The sequence below is a fragment of the Triturus cristatus genome, chromosome 10 (genome assembly GCF_964204655.1).
Source record: "Triturus cristatus chromosome 10, aTriCri1.1, whole genome shotgun sequence".
Taxonomy (NCBI): domain Eukaryota; kingdom Metazoa; phylum Chordata; class Amphibia; order Caudata; family Salamandridae; genus Triturus; species Triturus cristatus.
The window spans coordinates 480,518,938-480,527,720 of NC_140593.1; the positions used below are offsets into that span (position 1 = coordinate 480,518,938).

The 8,783-nt window shown below is 46.2% G+C and overlaps 1 pseudogene; it reads left to right on the forward strand.

The window, feature by feature from the left end:
• Positions 1-3,708, forward strand: part of LOC146789632 (GDP-L-fucose synthase-like) — an 86,704-nt pseudogene extending 82,996 nt beyond the window's left edge.
• The last annotated feature ends 5,075 nt before the right edge of the window (positions 3,709-8,783 follow it).

The window sequence follows — 8,783 nt, forward strand, 5'->3', positions numbered from 1 at the left end:
TAAATTAACCTGAGCGCAACCCCATGACAGTTGCGGACATAGAGCAGACATGCCTAACTTAGAGGCAATGTGTAAAGTGTTTATGCACTGCTTAAACAGGAAAAAGTCAAAACACAACATAAGAAAATTCTCAGACACAGAAAAACAGAGTACATTTTATTAAATTAAATGACATCGAAATGACAATTATCTAAGAAGTTAAAACAGAGTTATGAATTTCAAAGTTTAAAGTAGAGCCAAAAAGTGCTAAGCGCCAACCGCGGTCATTTGCCTGGGACAAAGGTAAGGTTTACAGTCTTTATGAAACATGGATCAGCTGGGAGTCCTGGTTTGTCCTAGTCGAAATGTTACCTCCCAACATCAACAATATTTGTTGAAAGCAGGCAGTCGACTGGGTTGATAGGAGGGGGCTCAACATTGAAGATCGCCCGCATTGGGATGGAGCCTCAGGAGAACCACTGGGTTTTTTGGCAGGAAATGCTCTAATGGGGGATATTCAAGTTTTCATGCTCTGGTGGTCTCTGGTGTTGATCGGGTCCTCGTCAACAGCCACCTCAACGGAGCAATGGGATATAGTTGAGGCAGCCTCATTGTCCATTTTCGACACCATGTGGAGAATGTAGTGAGAGATACGCTGAAGTCAGCTAAGGCAAACAATCCACCCGCGTTAGATTGGCTGAGTAAACGGATCTCGGTCTACCAATAGTTCTCTAGCGTCAAATATCACAGAAAATGTGAAATCCCAGGTTTGTTGTTTGCAACACAGGTGTTTAGAAGGAACTAAGGGCCTAGTTTTATAATATTGCTGGTGACATCAATCATTTGAAAACTACTGACTTTTCTGACCAGTAATTTATGTACTGCTTATAGGCTGGTTTACAAAATAGGGAGTAGAAGGGGGCCACAGAATGACCTGTCTAAATAATATGGATTAGGTTGGTCACTGTTAGACCTGGCAACCTTGGAGTGATTTCCCCTGTCTTTTTGCCACTACCTCCTGTAATTTTGATGCTATGCTGGACTTCGGTTTTGCTGGTTTATGTACCCTGGGCACTTTACCACTGTTGATAAAGTGCAAGTGCTCCCTATGTAAATTGTTAGTCTGATTGGTTATGCACGATTGCCATATTTTATTTACTAGTAAGTCTCTAGTAAAGTGCACTATGTGTGCCCAGAACCTGAAATTCAAATGCTACTAGTGGGCTTGTAACACTGGTTGTGCCACCCTCATGAGTAGCCCTGTAAATTCGCCTCAGGCAGTGTCTGTGAGTGCAGTTTTAAATTGTTATTTCGACCTGGTAAGTGCACCACTTGCCAAGCCCAAACGTTCTCTTTTACTACATGTAACACACCCCTAAGATTGGCCCAAGGTACCTCCATGGGCAGGATGCAGTGTATTGGAAAGGTAGGACATGTACTGGTGTATTTTACATGTCCTGATAGTGAAAAACTGCCAATTTTGTTTTTGGCCATTGGCAGTACTAGCTCTCCAATAGGCTATAATTGGAGCTACCTTGTGTACCTTTCAATTGGGAAAAGCTAGCGTTTTGGAGTTTGGGTTCTCTGAGCTCAGAATTTAAAAACACATCCTTTAGTGAAGATGGTTTTCAAATTGTCTGTTTGAAAATGCCACTTTTAGAAAATGGGCATTTTCTTGTTTTACCATCCTGTGCTTCTGCCTGCCTGTTAATTCAACACCTGGTTTAGACTGACTGGGGCCTGTTTGTGAATTCACTCTAGACAGTCACACAAATGGAGTTGAGGTGTGCCCTGCATATCCTGCTTGCCCATCACCAGGCTGATGGGCCTTCCTAAGCTAGGGTGGTGGGAGCAGTTGTCACATACACCTGAATCGGTCTGTGCCTGGCCTTTAACAATGCTGTCTCCACCCCCCTGCAGTGTGTTTGGAGCCAAGACTGGGCAAGACAGGATCTGTGCACTACAAAGTCTCTCCTTTGAAGTATGCCTACCTTGAAGGTGAAAAAGGAGTATAAGTATCATGATCAAGAGGAGGCTCTGCTAAGTAGAAGAGCTGAAGAGCTGCGAGGATGAGAACTGCCCCTTTGCTGTATGTTGCTTTGCGGACTTGGCCTGCAGTTGCTGCGTCTGCCTTTGAGAGGAAAACGACTGGACTTTGCTTTGTGTCCTGCTTGAGAAGTTTCTCCAAGGGCTTGTGTATGTTGCTTCTTGTTAAGAAGTCTCAGGGCCATCACCTGCAGCATCCCTGAACTCCACTGCTGGGAGTTCTCACCTGCCAAGTGGTGTCAAATCCAGCTCTGAGCTCTTGGAGGTGATTCCTGTAGCTAAAACAACTTTAAAGTCAATGCTTCGCCCTTCCTGTTCCTGTTTTTCTGATGCAGCACCGCAGTATGGAAGAAAACTCCAAGCACTGCTGCTGTGCGTCCAAAGAAATCAACGCACTGCCAGCCCGCAGCCGAAGAAACCACTGCAGCCTAAATTCTATGCACTGTGTCGCCAAAGTCTGAGACCACTGCACTCACTCCGACACAGGTCCTGCTGTGCGACTGAAAGAATTAATGCATCATTGAACCACGGCTGAAAGACTCAAGGCAGTGGCTGTTTGCAGGTGCAGCATCGACCTCCAGTGCGCCCAGATTTCTCCGCACCGCACCTGTGTGCCAAGTTTCCCACCACATCACCCATGGACCAGAACCGTCTTGGATTTACAGTCCAGAACTGATGCAACCTTCCCCTGCAGCAAAACTGACGCATCGCTTCCCCAGAGACTCAGAAACTGACCCATCACTGTGTTTACAGACACTTCCCTCCTTTGCAGCTGTTTTTTCATATGGATTTTGACAAGTAAAACACCACATCCATAGAGGTATAGTGGCAGAATTACTTAAAATCTTTAAAAAGTGATATATTAAGTTCTGTATGTTGGAGTTTGTCGTTTTGTCTTGTTTTGATTAGCTAAAGATTGATTATATTTCTAAACTGGTGTGGTGTCCATTTGTAGTGTTTTCACTGTGTTACTGTGTGTGTTGTGTGAAAATACTTACACATTGCCACTAGATACGCCTGACTGCTTGTGTTAAGCTACTAAGGGGATGAGCAGCAGTTATCTTGGGTGTGTAACTCCTTTATTCTGACTAGAAGGAAGGATGCCTACTTGGACAGGGTGCAAGCCACTGCCAACTAGAGACCCCCATTTCTAACACTGGTGGTAAGCGGTGATGATAGGACTTGTGTACTGTGATATACAGTGATTGGTGTACACTACTGCATAGTGCAGACCATTGCGCGACCACATACTGCTTTTTGCTTTTTCTTATTTTTGTGGCAGCCCTTGAAGTTATCTACCAGTCATTTTTCAGCATGGTTAGCCAGTTGAAGTTGCAGAGGTGGTGTTTCAGATTGGGAGGTTGAAGTCCTACTCATGTGCCTTGATTGAAGCAAATCTGCAAGCATCTTAATTGCCCTGTAAAAAGCTCCTATAGGAAGGAGGAGCTGCAGAAGGTGCTGAGGGTCTTTTGGGCAGCACGAGAAGCTGGGGAAGCTGGGAATGAGGAGGTGGATCTGAATTTACAGAGCCAGCAAAGGGATTTTGGAGTTTGGGATTTGGCTGTGGAGGGAGCATCTTCCAGGGGTGGCAGCAGTGTGTCATCTAGGAGTCTTTCCCCGAAGGAGCTGGAGGACAGACAACTGGCCAGAGATCATGAGTGGGAGCTTGAAAAGATCAAATGAGAAATGGAAAACAAAAGGTTGGATTTGGAAAGCAAAATTTTTGAAATGGAGCAAAAACAACAAGAGAAAGAGAAGAAGACCCTTGCTCTGGAGGAAAACACATTTATTTTGGCATGAATTAAGTTTGACAGGGCTGGACTCAAGGCCAAGCAGGTGGAATCCGGTTAAAATGGTGGCAGCCTGCACCCAGTACAATCTGAGTGAAAGTTGCACATTCCTAAGTATGGAGGGAGGATGATATACATGGTTGGCCTTTGGGGTGTGAGGCAGCTCTCCACATGAATCAGGTCCGTGACAGACAGTGGGGGGTGGGGCTGTGAAAGCACCTTGAGGTAGGGGGGAGGACACTTTTACAGCCTAGGGCCAGCACAGAATCTCACCTACTCTGTCATGAAGGATGCCCTGATCACCCTGTAAGATCGCACCACAGAGCAGTACAAGGACATGTCTAGGTCTTTTCAGAAATCTGATACCCATACTTGGTTGGAATGTATTGATCGTTTTTGCAGAGCACTGGATAGTTGGATAAAGGGCATCCAGGTAACAAACTATCAGGGGTTGTATAATTTGATTGCATGGAGCACTTGTATAGTCTTTGTTTTCTAGCACTGTGCCAGCATTTAATTGACAAATGCAAAAACAAAAGTTGATGGACAGAGTGCAGAACGATGTCATACATTCACCCCAGTACAGAGATCTGGGCCTAAATCCATAGTTGTTGTGCTCACCATGCCATTCCAGTTTGAACCCAGCCATATGCAAATCAGTCTTGACCCTGTGCGTCATAAGAACGGTCCAGCCCGAACTGCCAATCCAGGTCCTCCCTGGACTGGAAACAAGCATCCTATGACCGGTTTCGGGGGTTCACCCCTCTTCAGCCAGGATAGCTTGATTCCAGTGGCATGGAGAGCACGGGACCCACGTCTTGGCATACCAGTCCCACTTGGGGTGAAAAATGCAAAAACAAAAGTTGATGGACAATGTGCAGAACAATGTCATACATTCACCCCAGTACAGAGATCTGGGCCTAAATCCAACGTTTTTTTGCTCACCATGCCATTCCAGTTAGAACCCAACCATATGCAAAACCTCTTTGGTTTTGCTTTGTTCGCCCTAAATTGGCAGGGTATGCCCAGATGTGGGTCCCGTGCTCACTTTGCCACTGTATTCATGATAATCCTTCTATCGTTATTGATTTATATCACAGGCTAGCGATAAATTCTCCCATAGCACTTCCCTCTTGGCCCCTTTTCATCACTAGTCGCATGCTTACTGTTCGGCATGCTTACTTTTATCTAATTCAAACTCTCTCCTTTCTTCATATCTACCCTTTTCCTTTTACTTTCACAGGCAATTTCTTATGCTCAGGCCAGCCAATTATTTTTGTCCTGATGATGATCCTAGTATTCTAAGACAGGATCGAAACGTCGTCGACCCAAGTTAACAACTTGCACATTAAGCCAGTGTGTTAAAAAAGTGCAACTGTTGTTACTTAAAAAGCTTCTAACATTGGATTTGTAAAAAAGCTTGGTACGTCTTGCCTGAAATGCCCCCTTGTATGTAATTGTTTTACATGTATTGTCTTTTTCTCCCCAAAGGATACAGGATTGTGTCCCACAATTAGTATGTTATTGTATTTGTTATTATTACATTCTAGAAATAAATAGGTTTGTCCGGCTGGACATCCCATAATATAGCTTCGATTCTGGACTATATTTATCCCAATTGTATTTTCCCTTTCTCCAAGGACCATTGTTTCTTTTTAAAACTGTATTCAAGCTAGCCTGGCTGATGACGGCTGATTAGCCAGAAACCAGTCCCAGGATGCTTGTTTCCGGTCCAGGGAAGACAGGGCTTGGCAGTTCGGGCTGGACTGTTCCCATGAGGCACAGGGTCAGACTGATTTGCATATGGCCATGTCTGAACTGGGGTGGTGGAGTGAGCTAAAGAATGATGATGGATTAAACCCATATCAGTTGACTGGGGGTGAGTGCTTGCAATGTTCAACACTCCATCCAACATCCCCTATGGTTTTGCTTTGTTCGCCCTAAGTTGGTAGGGTATGCCCAGACGTGGGCCCCTTGCTCACTTTGCCACTGGATTCAAGCTAGCCTGGCTGATGACGGATGATTAGCCAGAAACCGGTCCCAGGGTGCTTGTTTCTGGTCCAGAGAAGACATGGCTTGGCAGTTTGGGCTGGACTGGTACCATGAGGCACAGGGTCAGACTGATTTGCATATGGCCATGTCTGAACTGGGGTGGTGGAGTGAGCTAAAGAATGATTGTTAGACCTGGCACCTTGGCGTGAGTCTCCCTTCCACTTTTTGTCGCTGTGCCTCATGTGTTTTGCTGGTGTTGGCCGCTCAGAGCACTGTGCCACTGCCAATCAGAGCCACAGTGCAAGTGCTCCCTATTTAAAATGTATATGTTGGTTGGATTCCATGGTTGGCTTATTTGGTTTACTGTCAGACCCCAGTAAAGTGCACCAGGAGTGCCCAGGGCTTGTAAATACAAAGGCTGCTGGTGGGTTTGCAGCACTGGTTGTGCCACCCACAGAAGCGGCCTGGTAAAAAGTATCTAGGGTCTGCCATTGCAGAACCTGCATGCAGGCTGGTACTGTTATGCTGACTGGGCAAGTGCATCCACTTGCCAGTCCCTAAACCTTCCCTTAACTTCATATTAGTCACCCCTATGGTAGGCCCAAGGGCAGGGTGCATTGTAAGCATAAGGTAGGACAAGCCCTGATGTGTGTGGCATGTCCTAATAGTGAATTACAGCCATTTTCGTTTTTCACTATTGTAAGGCTACCTGTTCTGCATAGGCCAGAATGGGCTGTTAGAATTGTTACATCCTATGATCCTAACAGACCCAGGGAACATGGTAGAAATTCGAGTTTAGTATGCCTGAACTTAGAATAATAAAATACATCTTTTAGTAACGTTTATTTTAATAGTCTGTGTTTGCAAATGCCACTTTTAGAAAGTTGGTATTTGCTTGCCTAACCATTTCAGCCCACCTCTGCTATGATGTGTATCTGCCTATCTGGTTTGTGTGAGTGACAGGGCTGGGGAAACCCAGAGGGGCAGGGCTAGGTAGCCTGGTGGTGAATAGAGAGATTGACATCAAGATGGGTGGGAGGAGTGCACCTGGACTCTGAATAGTGCTGTGCTCTGCCACCACAATGCTGGATCCACCTCCTGTGGAGCGGCTGATGTGTCTGCCCTGCACCCTGAATAGAAAGTCAGAGTCATGTCAACAAAGTGCTCAGGAACTGGTTTGGACTGGGCAAAGGCCCCTCTACTCCAGAGGAACAAAGGAATTAGGGGCATAAGTATTGGGACCCTGCTCCCAAGAAATTAGATCCTGCTTGACAAGAAGAACCTCTGCCTGAGGAGAAGGAACTGGGAAAGCTGTAAGGAGGAGTACTGTCCCTGACCAGGGGGATTGGCCTGCAGTGGTTGCCTTGCTGCTGAAGGAGAGGAGAAAGACTACAAAAGACTTTATTTCAACTTGTGCTTAAAAAGATCTCCAAGGGCTTGGAATAGAGCTTGCCTCCTGCTGAAGTCTCAGGAACAACAGACTTCACCCCCCAGCTCCCCAGAGTTCTTTGGAAGTGCCTGCTGCTGTTGTTGGGCCTTCTGAGGGACTGCGTATCGCAAGGAGCTGGAAGCGCGACTCAAGGAGGAGAAGCGTGCCACCGTCGGAGCTGTTGTCGCATCTCATAAAGTGTGTTGCCGCTGCAGCATCGCATCGAGCGGAAGCTTCTCGCATCATCCAGGAAGTGTCTCGCAACGCCGAAGAAGCGTGTCGCCATCGCAGCCATCATAGCTGACGCATCGCACCGCGTCAAGAGAAGAGTCTCGCATCGAGGAAGAAGCGTGTCGCCATCGCAGCCATCATAGCTGTCGCATTGCACTGCATCAAGTAGAGCGCCTCGCATCCACGGAGAAGCGTGCTGCCGTTGGAGCTGCTGTCGTCGCATCGCGTAAAGGGTGTCGCCACTGCAGCATCGCATCGAGCGGAAGTGTCTCGCAAATGTCGGAGAATAGTGCCGCTGCCAAGGCCGCTGTCGTCGCATCGCGTAAAGGGTGACGCCGCTGCAGCTGACGCATCTAGTCGAGTCTTATCGCAACATCGGAGAAGCGTAACGCATCTGGAAGATCTTCACGTCTTTATTTCTTTGCACCAAAAACTTCATCGCATCAACATCATTGCAACACTTTCGTTGCCCTGCGTGTCGCATCTAAAAGGTACATTGACTTTAAAGTGTCGCATTTAAGAACTTAAGAGAACTAAGCAAAATTCTACCATCTAAAATAACAGTATTGTGTATTTTTGTCGTTTAATGGTCTTGTGGTAACTCTATATAAAGAATCCTTATTTTTAATATAAAACCTGTGTGGTGTCCATTTGTAGTGTTGTCACTGGGTTACTGTATGTGTTCACAAATGCTTAACCTATAATGCTCTGAGATAAGCCTTGTCTGCTCGTGCAAGCTACCTAGAGGGCGAGCAGGGGTTGTTTTAGGAGTGTACCCCCTTACCCTGACTAGAGGAAAGGTTCCCTGCTTGACACAAGTACCTACCTGTGCCAACCAGAGAACCCGGATTCTAACATTGGTGGTCAGCGGTGAGGATTCTGGACTTGCATTTGTGACTCATATACAGTGATTGGTGAACACTACTTAGTGAGTGCAGACCTTAACGCAACCAATACTTGTTGGTAGATTTCTTTTTGGGACTGTCTATTTTTGAGTACTGCCAAGCTTAACCATGGTGGAGAAAGCAGCATCCATAGTCTTGGTTGATAATGAATGGGAACGGGAAGAAGAGAAACTGGAAAGCTACAAAGTATCACAGCTGAAATTCTTTTGCAAACATTTTTATGTTTCTACTACTGGATGTAAAAACAAGGCAGAGTTCTACAAGGCTCTGAGGGCCTGGGTACAAGCAAGGAATGCCACGGATGAGGATAATGCAGAAGAACAGCTGGAAGGGCCAGTGGGTCGAAGAGGAAGAAGAACCCCTTCCCCTGCCTGTAGCAGTGTTTCTATTAAAAGTCTATCTCCGGAGGAG